General features: G+C 46.8%; 1 protein-coding gene across 1 annotated transcript in view; it reads left to right on the top strand.

Moving 5' to 3' along the window:
• Positions 1-11,665: 11,665 nt before the first annotated feature.
• Positions 11,666-13,041, top strand: part of GRB2 (growth factor receptor bound protein 2) — a 52,739-nt gene continuing 51,363 nt past the window's right edge. The window contains exon 1 of the mRNA XM_084273409.1: positions 11,666-11,805. The gene's annotated coding sequence lies outside the window, so the exon portion shown is untranslated. The remainder of the gene's footprint in view (positions 11,806-13,041) is intronic.

Genomic DNA, 13,041 nt, shown 5'->3' with positions numbered 1-13,041 from the left:
AGGCCATTAACAAGACCAAACCCATACATTCAGCACAGCCCTTATGTAGGAGAGACACTAATCAGTTCAGGAGATTGTGCATTTTGCTCTTCTCACAAGCAGCTCCATTAAAGTTTTATGATGAACATTTGTACAATGAACTCTATTGAGAAATAGGGCAGTGAGCTGATTCACTCAGCTGTAAAACAGAACTCTCTGCAACTCTTTCAGAACTTCTCACCACGAGGCACTGGAGTATTCTAGACAGAGATCCAAAGTACCCTATTTAGTGTACAAATGGTGCCATACATTATCACAGGTATTCACCCAACCACCCCAAAGCAAATCCTGCTCCCCACAGGCCTAGGACAGGGCTGCCCAAACCCCATCAAGGCTCTTTTTGCCCACCCCTACAGAAGCTGGGTATCTTTCAGCCTAGAGAAGAGAAGAGAAGGCTGTGGGGGGACCTCATTGCAGCCTTCCAGTCCCTGAAGGGAGCAGAGAAACAGGAGGGGAATCAACTTTTTAGAAGGGTAGATAATGGGAGGACAAGGGGTGGATTAAAGCTAAAGGAGGGGAGGTTTAAATTAGTATTAGGGGGAGGTTCTTCACAGAGAGAGTGGTGAAGGGCTGGAACAGGCTGCCCAGAGAGGGGGTGGGTGCCCCGTCCCTGGGGGTGTTCAAGGCCAGGTTGGATGGGGCCCTGGGCAACCTTGTGTAGCTCCAGGCCTGGAGGTTGGTGTCCCTGCTTGTGGCAGGGGAGTTGGACCTCTAAGATCCTTGGGGTCCCTTCCAACTGAGACCAGTATGTTATTCTATGACTTGTCTTTTGGCCAATCCCCCATGGGCCCTGACCCTGCACCTGCCCAGTCCCACCCAGCCACAGGAGTATATAAACCCTCACAACCCACCTCTTCCTCAAGGCTGACTTTTTGTCTGTAGCAGCTTTGTCTTGGGAGTCTTTGCTGTGACTTCTAGCAGCTTGTTTGGGGAGGACACTAACAGAAGCAAGGGTAACTTCAAGGATACAGAAACTGAAATAGCTAGAGTTGTAATGTGAAGATTAGAGGAAGGGGGGTTGTTTTCTTGGTTCTTCTTGCAGTAGCAATATTGATTTGTTTTGTGACCTAGGCTAAAAGCATTAATATCTTAATCTTCTCATCAGATAAAAAGAATGTTGGCACTGTGTTTATTTAAAAGGTCATGGTTAAGAAGAATATTATGTAAAATGTTTTGATGTGCTTGAGTAAAAGACAACAAAGATAAAGCACTTTTCCAAAGAACAAAAGATACCTTGCATAAGACCAGCAGAGTGTAGTTATTTATCTGTCTGTAGTAAGCAGGCTTCTTAAAAAGTAAATCTAGTTTGCTTGCTAGGTTATTCAAATTTTGCTATATTTGACCAAGCCCTGTAGTTTAATGCAGTATTGCAGCTGTTAAGTGAAGTTTGTTTATATGGAAACAAAGGTTGGAGAAATGTTTTACTGGGATTGTGTGCTGCTGTACCACTGCATCTCACTGTGTATGAGCTGTCTGTTCAACCAGGGAGAAATAACAGGATTATGTCATTATATTATAGCATGCCACAGCAGCTTCCTTTCCTCAAAAAATGTGAAAATATGTGCTACTTGGTAGCTGCCTTGGGGAGATGGATGGGTGCTTGTATCTTGGTAACTTTTAAGGCTGGTAAAATGATCTCTACTGTGGCACACGCTGTCCTGTGAAAACTCAGTGGGTCCTAAGTGTGTAACTAAAATGCTATTCTACTGTCTGTGGGGTTTTCTTTCCTCTCTAGCCATCTTTTGGATAGACAGCATCATCTAAGACAAACTTGTGTTTTACATAATGGGATTTTTAAGGGGGATTTTTAGGCCTTTTCTTCTCAGTAATGCCCTGTATTACCCTGATAGGAGAAAGCTCCCAAACAACAGACAAACAGCAGCAATGTAATCTAAAGAAAGGCACGGATTGCAGCCTTTAGAAATAAAACAAGTGGCCAGATGACTGAGGCAGATGAAGCCTGCTGTGAACTCCTGATCCAAAGACTGCGCTGAGGCAGGTAGGAGCAGGAGTGAAGCAAAATGAACCAGCTGTCAGAGCCGTGGCTGCTCCTCAAGCTTGTAAGGGGTCTAGGCAAACTTGCTGAGGGATTTGGGGCAGCATTTGGGAATCACCCCTAAAGCCCCTGGGCGGAGTACAAAGCTGCAGCGGCACCAAGCGCACTCGCAGCTGCTGGAGCACCCTGTGCTCGGCCTGCCCACCCCCCCCACGCCTCTCTCAGGGCTGAGGGAGCCGCCGGTGCCCGGCCGGGGATGCTGCTGCCTGTCCCTCAGCTGCGGGAGAAGCCCCGCCGGGTCTGCTGGCGGCTCACACGTGCGGGACCGCCTAGTTTATTGTGGGTTTTTCCTTAATTCTCCCTCACAAGCAGCTGGGTAACGCTGCGGCGAGGTGCCAGCGGAGGGTGCCTGAGGGGAATGGCGCTGCGCGGGAGCCCCGGCTTGAGGGGACGGAGGGCAGCGCGCGGGATCGCAGCCGGCTCTGCCTCAGAGGCCTCCCCCGCCATGACGGGCAAGCCCCGGCCGAGGTGGGGACCCCACTAGAGGGAGTGGCGGGCCCTCCCGGCCCTGCTCCCCAACCGGACGGAGCCCGGCCGCGCCCCGCCGCCGCTCGGCCCGTACTCACCAGCAGCGCCGGGCAGTCTCGGCGGGGGAGCCGCTCGCCCGCCGGGCCTCCCCCAACGCCGCCGGGGCCGCCATCAGGGTCACTGGCAAGTAGGACGCCACGGCGCTGGGGACCCGCGGTGGCGCTTCGGAGCCGCCTCAAGAAGCCGGTGTCTGGTTGGTGGGATCCCGCGCGGTCACCGGCAAGTCGCGCGGTGATTGGCTTGGCCAGGGTGGCGCGCGAAGCCGAGCATCCGCCCTGGCGGCAGGTCGGGGCTAGCCCTGAGGGGAGCCTGAGCGGGCTGAGCTCCCTGAGGCGCGGCGGCTCAGCCCCGGCGGCAGCCCTGAGGCGAACGGGCAGCGTGAGCAGCGATCCTCCCCGACCCCGCTGCTGCCGGGATGCTGTCGGAGGGACGGTGCTGAGAGGCAGTGGTTCGGGGCGAAGGGAGTGTATGAGGGGATGGGGAGAGCCCAAGAGCGGCCGGTGGCCTAAGGCTCCAGCCCCTTGGCAAGGACAGGCCGTGGTGGGTGCTGCTGTCGGGGTAGGGTGGGGGGGGATATGAGGGCGAAGGGCTGTCCCTTTGCCAGGGCTGTGCCTCAGCAAGGGGGGAGGGTGACACCTGCAGATCTCCCTCTGAAAAGCCGCTTTTGCCGTAGAGTACCCAGCCGGCTGGCAGTCTCAAAGGAGCCGCGAGGGGAAGGCACACGCAGGGTGCCAGGTGCAGCCGCGGTGGGAAGGAGCGGACAGACGCACCGAGCCGGTAATCTGAGGAGAAACCTAACCCGCCGCGGACTCTGGATAAGCAATCAAGAGGCGTGAGGCAGATACGCACCGCTTCTTTGCCTCCCTGTACAGAGATTTGAGGTTTGTCTTCTGAATAGATAGTGCACTGGCTAAATTGAAAAGATGCGTGTCCCTGCGTCTTCATTCCTGTCCTGTAATTCACTGCAGAGCTTGTGTTACCCTGGGTTGTGATGCAGCACTTCCCACCTGAGACTTTTCCTTTACAAAACCGATGCTCATTAGTGTGCTAAACTACGTATGGCAAAGCCTGGTGTGGTTGTTTGCAATTTTATGACAATAAATTGTACAAGGAACTTCAGCTCTGCACTGTTCTCTGTGCAGATGCAGTTTTGCAGAAGAATGGAGTATTTTTTGGTAGTGTACTCAACTTTAAGACAGCTTACTTTGACAGTGTCTGGATACATACAGAGTGCAAGAGTTAACAGGTGTGATTTCAGCTTTTCTAAGTGTGATCCAAGTCTGAGTGAGGACAATGAAGGCCACAAAATTCCTGGTTTTCCTGAGTCTGTTGTTACCCAGAACAATTCCCTACAATCAGTTAACAGCCCCTCCCTTTCCCCAACCCTCATACACTTGAGTGACTGTGGTTTTGGTGTCTTAGAAGGAAATAAAATGGCAGATCTGGGGTATTTTATGGTCTAACTTAGAGACAGTACAAGGAAGGGGAACAGGATAAATGTGTTGGTGGAATTGCAGTTATATATGAGTTGTGCTTAGTGCTGCACAAGTAGATCGTTAGTTCCTCTTTAGTTTGTTTTCCTTCAAATCTATTTAATTAGTAGTTTTTAAATAAAAGGTCAGAGTAAGGATCTTGAACAGAGAGATGGAATATGATTTGCCTCTGACGCTGATTCCCTGTGGGTCTTAAGCTACAAATAAAACCTGTTTTCACTCACAAGTGTGCTGTGTATAGAATTTCTGTTATTGAGTTGTGCACTTACAGGGGCTTTAACCTATTTGTGCCTTTATTTCCTCGGTAAATCTGATCTGTTTACCTCCGAGTGATTTAAGGACCTAGTGCTTGTAGAGCATGTGTGGTTAAGTGAAAAATAGTCTCAAAATGCATTATAACAAGGATTGTTGGAAGAGCAGAAACACTCTTTAATTGGACAATGTTGCTATAGATTCAGAAATAGGCCAGGTATCCAGAGAGCACTTTTCCTGTGTATTCTAGTGCTAGATGAAAAACTTGAAAGGCAAAAGCTGTGAAGTACAAGGCACTAAACTGGTTTGATTTTTGGATCTGTGAATTTTAGTGTAATTACCTGTTCTAGAAGGGAGTGCTCTGTCTTATGTTAATATCCTCTCTATTTTTTAATATTACAGAATTGTGAATGAATGGTCTAAAACAAGATAATGTTACTTCTGGATGATTATATTAATGTAATGTTCTCATATGGAAAGCTCAATCAGTCAATTTTGCCTGCAAATTAAGATCACTTCCCATGCTTGCTTCAGAACAGCTATTAAAACTATTCCTTGGGTGCTGCTTTTTCACATCCTTGCACTTGGAATTGTTTCACTGCGTCAAGGCCTCCTAGATAATTTTTCTAGGAAATGAGTTTACAGAAAATGAAACAGCTACTTCAAACCTATATGTGTGTAGCCTGGAAATGCTTAATTTCATGCTCACCATGTCTCCAGCGCACGGATATCCTGTCTCCTCTTGGGACCACAACATATGGGCAGAGCCATGGCTCAGCTTGCAGTAACCTTCCGCCTCTGGATGGCTTTGCAGTGCCTGACAGATCCAAGGGAACTATTTGACCTCCCTGCATGTGCCTTTCAGTCAGCTCTCCTCACTCTGCTGCTGCGGGTAGAGCAGACATGAAAATTTGAGTAGGACCACTTTAAAGCAGGTATTGTATGCAAAAAACCAATAATCTTTCTTTGCCTTTTTTATTTTTTTTTACCTTAAGCTCTCTGGCAAGATGTTGAGATTGCATTTTAATCAATATTTGATGAGTAGTATTTCTGGACAGTAGTGCAAAATAATTTAAAAAAATTAATTGGTGATAAAAATTTGTGTTGTTTAGAAAAGGCAATTGCTGTATGTCTGATTCCCCCACCCCTTTGCACTTTCATGACAGATGCTAGGAACAGACCGTATTTCTAATATATGCATAGTGATAAGAAGAATTGAAAGGGGAAGATTGATACAAAAGCAGAGTATTAAAAGCAGTAGTTGAATTGACCAACACCTCTTCCAAAGCTGAAGGGAAGACAGTGTTTCATTTTAGCTGAATGATGTTACTTCCCAGGTCCTGTGTATTGTTTAATAAATAAGGGAGATGCACATAATTCAAAGTATAATTATAAAATGTGAGACAATATATTCCTCAAAAGAGAGAGATTCTGCCTTTTAGTAATAAACAGCATCTGCTTTGTTTTTCTCCAAACTGAAAGGTAATTGAACTGACAAGTCCAAGCTGTCCTGAAAATGACAGATGACTGAATTGGGAGTAGGAAGAAAGCAGAAGCCCTTTGTACTAAAGAAATGGCACACTATAGTTGGCTCTGATTCCCTTTTACAGATTTCTTTCAGAGCTTAAGCAGCTCTGGGTGACCCTAGCGAGCTCATTTTATTGTTTAATTTCTTGGTGTCAGTGATGGCTATTACAGTTCCCAGGTAAAGCAGCATTTCCTACACAGTCATTTTAATAATGATCTTGTCTTCTCTTTGTGACCATCGAAACACATGTGGTACAGAACAGAATTTGCTTTTATTCCATTCTTCCTAGTTCATCCAGCTTTACTGTTAGACTTGGGTGGTTTTGGTTTGGACTTTTTTTCTGCTAGATTTGAGGCTAACTTTTTCTTGTTTCTTGGTCTATAAAAGTCAGAACAGTCTCTGCTTGTCTCTCATGGTGATTAAGCTGCTTCACAAGTGCTCTTGAGGTCTGTAATGAGTAAAATTGTGAAGCTGCTTTGGCAGATCAGCTGTTCTGTCTGGGTCACAAGCACCAACACTTATTTAAGGCACTTGGACAGATTCACAGACAGTTGTGATAGTATTTCAGTATGTATGTGAGAAAGCCAGAGCAGAGCATTAGGAGGGTTTTTGAACAGGGAAAGCTAGCTGGTGGTTACAGCAAGGCTCTCAAATCAAGAGCTATTCTGTTCCTAAAGCTGTTGAACAATGTGGTGTTAGTTTACTGTATGTCTTCCGACAAGTTCTCTATGCCTCTGTTTCCCCACTTGTAGCATATGGTTATTTATATTGTGTATACATCTATTATCCCTTTGATATTGCTGCCTTTATCACTAACAGAGCTGCAAACTAAAATGAAGTAAGTTGTTGATATACAGCAAAGGAGTTGTTCAACCCGTTCACTACCCTGCTCTCTAAAGAATAGGCACAGAAAGCACATTTGGCAAGGTTTTGGGGTATTTTTTCTTAGTTTTGCTGTCTGATTCTCTAATTGCCACTGCCACACAATATTCCAGACACAGGTTTGTACAGAAATCCTATAACTAGACTGGAAACCTAGATCTTGAATTAAGGTTTGAGAAAGTCTGGCATTACTGGTTAAGTCTTGTAGACTCCATCAATGTGGCAAGATTGTTTGGTGACAGTTTTAATACTGAATTATGAAGGAAGGGGTTTTGCTGCCTTTGCCTTTATCTGTAAGGAGTATCTGTAGGTCTGTTGTGAGTGGCCAGACTTTGACTAGCACCTAGACACTAGGTTTTCTGCTAGCGTTGCCCTAGAGCAGGTCATACTCATTGCTCTTCTGTTGCACCGGGCATGTTCGGTGAAGCAGCTTCTGCTCCAAGACAATTAAACATCTAGCAAATGGGATAATTTCTGTTTTTTTGGCAAATATCCCTGGCTTGATGATTATACTGAGGGCTGATGTGAGAAGAAAAAGGCAAGGTAATGTTCATACAGAAATATCAACGGCCTGTTCCCAGCATTGCCTCTGACTGTGCCTGCATTCCTGGCGTTCCCCTATTTGCCGCACCCACTTCATTCCTACTCGTGCCATAGGTATATAGCAGCTTTCCCCTACAGCTGTCAGAAAGTCTTATGGCATTAAATTTTCAGCTTGCAAGAAAACTGATCAGGGCTATCTTGAGTTATCTGCATCTATCCTTACATTCTCCATAGCAGATTGTTTGAATTGCTTTCTGTGGGAGGAAGCTTTCTCTCTTGGTTGGTGGGTCAGGTCGCTTATGTACAGCTATGCTAACACATGGGGTCACAGTGTGTGAGCTGCAGCAGTGTAATGCAGAATCACAATGTGAAGCATTGAGCATCTTCAGATGTGCTGAGCTAGTAGAGGTTTTGCTTTTAAAAAAAAAATCACTATCATACTTAGAAATCAGGAAATGCATCAGCAGAAGAAAGGTGCACGTTAACAATGTATTTTGTTACAATATTGTGGCAGATGCCATTAAAAAACCCCAAACAACCCATTGCAACAGACACAAAGTTCCTTACATTGTCAGTTTTGTATTGCAGTTCATGAGGACTGCAGATTTTTATGTGTGAGGAGAATGAGCTTTGAAACATTTAAAGACTAATGAAGGGATGAAGTTGAGGCATTTTGGAGAGCTCTAGCAGCAAAGTTTGCAGAGGCTGAAGCATGTGAAATGTAGGGCTAAGCCACATCATTGTAAAGTAATTACTTACTTTTCAGAAGTTTGTCAAGGTGATCTGCCTGTGAAACACCAGTGCTGATGAAGCAGGGACTTACTCAAGGCCAGAGGTTCCTCCTCTCAGAGCTGGGATGTGATGTCAGATTCCATGGATGACCAAGTGGTTTCTATTCATGCTCAGGGGAATTACACCCACCTTGTTTTATCTGTGAAATTTACAGTATCTAAAATACTCAGATTGTTTTCTTTTGATTAGAAACCTTAGAGAATTTGTCCTTGTGCAATATGCAAGTTAACATTTACAAATTAAGGAACTACAAATTAAGGCTTAGTTGTTTTCCACTCAAGCTTGGATGTTTTTTCTTGTTGCAGCCTCTGCTCCACCAGAGATAATGCTTTCTGGGTTCTTTCCATGTCTTGTACTGTCACCAGAAAGATTCTGCTGTCCTTAAATTTGCTCACAATGCATGCAGAACATAGAGACCACACTAGCTCATTCTTTCATTACTGTGTCAGTTCATGAGCTTTTAACTTGTATTTGCCAATAGAGAGAACAGATATGAATCAAAGCTAGAGCAAATATTTTCTGACTATGAACCTTCTCTAAGTTCAATAGCTCTCCTGATAGTTCCAGTTGCTCTTTTGTTTGAGGCAGAGGCCCCTGGGCTCCAATTTAAGCTCTGACGCTTAGTTTTCAAAACCACCTTTGAAGTTGCATGTGTTGATGCTCTCAGCAAGTGGGAGCGAGAGGTCACTTCTTTATTCTTTTGAAAAGAAACAGTCTAGAGTATCTTCCTGGTTAGCATTTAGCTTCTTGCATCAGCCCTCCAAGGCAGTGCATTTACTCCACATGGCAGCACTGAGATGGTGACACAAAATTAGGAACTTGTATACAGTATCTGTTAATACACACAAGAATTGTTATGTTCATGCACTGGCTGTGATAACACTAGCAAAAGTTTATCTTCAGATGACATACAGTGGGTGCCCCGAGTCCTAACAATGTAAAAGTTTCCACAATAACTAAATTCCATTGCAAGGACATGGACATTATTGGAGCACAGTGTAAAGACCCTGACAAGATAAGGCACGTTATCCCTATGGCTTGTCTTTGGTGATATTTGCACTAGCATAACTGCTGTTTCTAATGTTAAATTCCATGTCATCAGTAACTATTGTCTTTAGTCAGTGACATGGTAGTAATATGAATATTCCAAGCAACAATTTTAAACCTTGAGTGGAGCTTATGCAAAAGTATTTTAACAAATATTCCTCTGATCTATTCCTAGCAAGACCCATATGTTATTTTCCCAGATTAGTGTTAGAAGTTTAAAAAGGTATCCGAAAGAAATGTCAGACACTGAGATTTTTCTTACCCTTACTACTTCATAAAATACTCAGAGCTAATCTTAGATTATACTTTATTGCCACAAACTGTCATAGAAAACTCAAACTATTCCTAGACTACAGAACATATTTGAAATTAATCCTCTAGCAAAACAATGTCTCTGTTGCTTTTTTCACCCTTGCTATGCCAGGATTTCAGCTTTTGCTCTAGTGAAGCAGCACTGTATTTGCACAGTAAATTGTATATTTTTCTAAAGCCTTGACTTGTTTGCAAGCTGGGGGAACATTCTATGTTAATTGGTTTGCAAGCAAGTATATCTGTGAGTCCTTTATCAGGAATATCTTTCTATAACACTTTGATCTCTCTTAGTTCTGAAATTGTTTGATTTTTCCAGGACTGCCCTTTTAAAGTCGGGCAGCTGCAGCCTCTTTGAGTAGCTATCATTCAACTGGCAGCTGTGAGCCGTATGTGGCTTTTAAAGTCCAGCTAAAAGTAACTGCTACAACTTTCTGAGATGTTATTTAACTTACAGCACGCTTATTAAGAACTTCTAAATCCTCACTTTGAGGTCATGCATGAAACCAGAGATTCTGTTCTAGGAGCAAGTACTGGGGACTTGAGGGATCTTGGAATCTAGCTCAGATTTCATCAGTCTTTTTCAGCCTAGATGAATCAGTTCTGCATCCTCAGACAGAACATCCAAAACATTTATAACATGCTCAGTTCCTATAGGTATTTTTCTCCACCCTTTCTAATTTTTGAATGAAGTATTGGGAGAATTCCTATCTTCCCCCAATACCCAAATCTGGAGAAAATGATCTTGCTAAGGGTTTAAACCATAAATTTAATCCAAAAATAATCTCTTAGGAATCTTTATCAAGCTGCAGAAGCATTTAGCATGAGAATGTTAGCAGGCAACTTTTGCAGGGCTTGTAAACCACATTGTATGAGGTAGCAGTATATAGTCTGATGTTGTTCTAATCCTGGTATGGATGAAACCATGACACCCTCCCTGCAGAGTACAGCTGGGAAAATCAACCAGTGTGGTGGTTTATTTAAAAAAAGTGTGTTTAATTGGTGGCTGAAAAGATGCATCTTTGTCATAAAACAAAGTATCAGTTACCTATGCCTAAAGTGGAGGTGGTCCTAGTCCAGAATAATCCTAAATTTATGTAAACCTAGGTGTGAACTCTGCAGTTTGTCTTGCTACTGCCATACATGCTGTGCTTAGAGCTCACATTCCCAACCTCAGGATCTTTGGGGGGATGGGGAACAATTTATCTGGGGGAGAAGGTAACCCCTTTAGTTGGCTCACCCTTTCGGGGGAGTGGGAGTACAGCTGTAGAAGCCTCTAGTTCACCAGCTTTTCCCTCTGGAGCCAGAGGAAGGCTTTTTTTAATTCAATGGCTTTATCAAGGAGTCAAGCCCTGATGTTTACCTAAGCAACTGCGTTTGTGTACGTTGTAATTAGAGTCTTTTCAAGCTAGAAGAATGTTAGGAGGGTCATACAGTTAAACCCTGGAATTAGTCGCCTGTGCAACCAGGATTTTGCCCTCTGCGCGTGTTTTAATTGCAGTGTGTGATCATGCTGGGTTGTGTTGTTTTTTTCCTATGGCACCGGGTGTCTTAATCGGTGCTGGGGAGGGATGGGGTTTGAGCCGCGGCTCTGCCCGGTGTGCTCTTTGCTGGGGGGGGGGGGGGGGGGGGAGTCTGATGCCTGTTCTCGCGCTGCGTGGCCGCGCTCAGCTCTACCGGGGCGACGGATTCTTCTCTGGAGGTTGCAAGCAGCTTCTCCGTTCGCTCCCCCTGGCTAGCCCCACGGTGTGGAGTGGGACTGCCCTGCCTTACTGACAGGGGGAGGCACGGGGCAACTGGGCAGATCCTCCGCGCGAAGCCGAGCGCTCCCATCCCCGCCAGCCGCCACTCGCGGCCTCCCCCCGGGCGCTGATACATCCCTAATACTGCAGGGCCCGGGCTGAGGCGACGCTCAGGGGGCCTCGGTACCTCAGCATCCACCTCTCGCCTCTCCTCCGCCTTCGCTGCTACGTCGACAGCGCGGCGGGGCGCGGTGCCCGGGACAGGCCGGCCTCGGGCGTGCACAGAATCCCGGTACCTTGCCTTGCCCGTCCCTGCCGCCGCGCATGCGCGGGAAGTGCCCGCCCTCCTCCGGGAGCGGGTGAGCGCGCAGGCGCCGCTCCCGTGATAGGCGGCTGACAGGGCCGTTCTCGCGAGAGTTGCTGCGGGAACGGTGGCGGCGGAGCAGGCGGCGGCGCGGCGGGCGCGGGGGCGCCGCGGGACGGGGCCGTAGCGGCAGCCGAGGCGGCGCTGGCGGGGCGGCCGGGCCGGGCCGCGTGGGGCCGGGCAAGCGGCGAAGACCCTCGGGCGGGGCGGCGCCCCCCCAGCGCTGCGCGGTGAGTCAAGGGGGTGTGTGCGGCGGGCGGGCGGCGGGCCGCCGACCCCCCCTCCCCCCGCTCCCGCCTCGGTGTGGCCCGGGAGAAGGCCCTTCCTGCTGGGGCCTGGCTCCCCTGCCCACCGTGGGCCTTCCTTGGGCGGGGAGGACGCGCTGAGCCCCGGTGGCGGGCGGCCCCTGGTGCCGCGGCCTGGGCCCCTGGGGTGTTCCGGCTCTCCCTGCTGTGTTCCGAGGGACTCGCCTCAGCGCTGTCCCTCGCCCTGGGGCTGTGGGCCTGCGCCCCGGCGGGCCCCAACCTTTCCGGGGCGCCGCGCGCTTCTCGGGGGTGCGGGCTGTGCGGAGCAGGGCGGCTGGGGGTGGGAATAAGGTCCTGGGCTGTAGCGGCGTTATCTGCTGGCGAGATTCCCTCTCGGGGGCAGCTCCGTCCTCGGGTTCCCTGGGCGGGCTTTAGGCTTGGGTTACTTTCCTCTTTGCCGTGCGCCTGCGGAGTGTTGGCCGGTGATAGTTCTCGGGGCTTATTTTTAATATTCCTCAGAAGAGTTCTGTAACTTCAGGCAAAGGTTAACAGGTTGTGAATACCCTGTAGGCAGGTTAACATCCATACCTTTCTTTTTCCAAAGAGTTTTCGGGTCGTGACTCAAATGTGAGTTGCTGTGATAGAGACATTTTCCTCTTAGCCTCATCTTTCTTTCTGAACTTCCTGCTTGAGAGGCAGTGTTAGTTTTGTGGGATAAGGTTTAACTTGCCAATATTGTTTCAAATCTGTAGAAGACAAGGATCTAGTCTTATTAACTCCCACAACGTCTGACTCAGACATCTCTTTTATAACCTAAATAGAATAATATTCTGTAGCACCATTAATAACTGGGAGGACAATTCATAGATAAATACAGTGTTTAGGGAAGTTCATTCCTTGTTTTAAAAATTATTAAATGCCTGTGGTCAAGGGCCAAAATTTGAAGGGTCACAGACTGTTAATCTTCAAACACAGTGCTATTTGTAATCTGCTTCTGGGCAAACTTTGGATATTGAGAATTTGTGCCAAGAAAAGGCCTTTCAATTATTATCATTTCTTATGATGATTAGGTCACGTAGTGTTTTAAGTATTGCAGAGTACTAAGCAAGCTTGTAACAATTAAAACTGTATAAATTTTAAAGCTGTTTAAAACATATACAGTTTGGGGGGGAATGACAATAAATATTTTTGGCAGAGATTAGGTTTTCTATTATCTTATAA

This window comes from Gallinula chloropus, assembly GCF_964237585.1.
Source record: "Gallinula chloropus genome assembly, chromosome: 20".
Classification (NCBI taxonomy): Eukaryota; Metazoa; Chordata; class Aves; order Gruiformes; family Rallidae; genus Gallinula; species Gallinula chloropus.
This window is presented reverse-complemented; position numbering and strand designations above follow the sequence as displayed.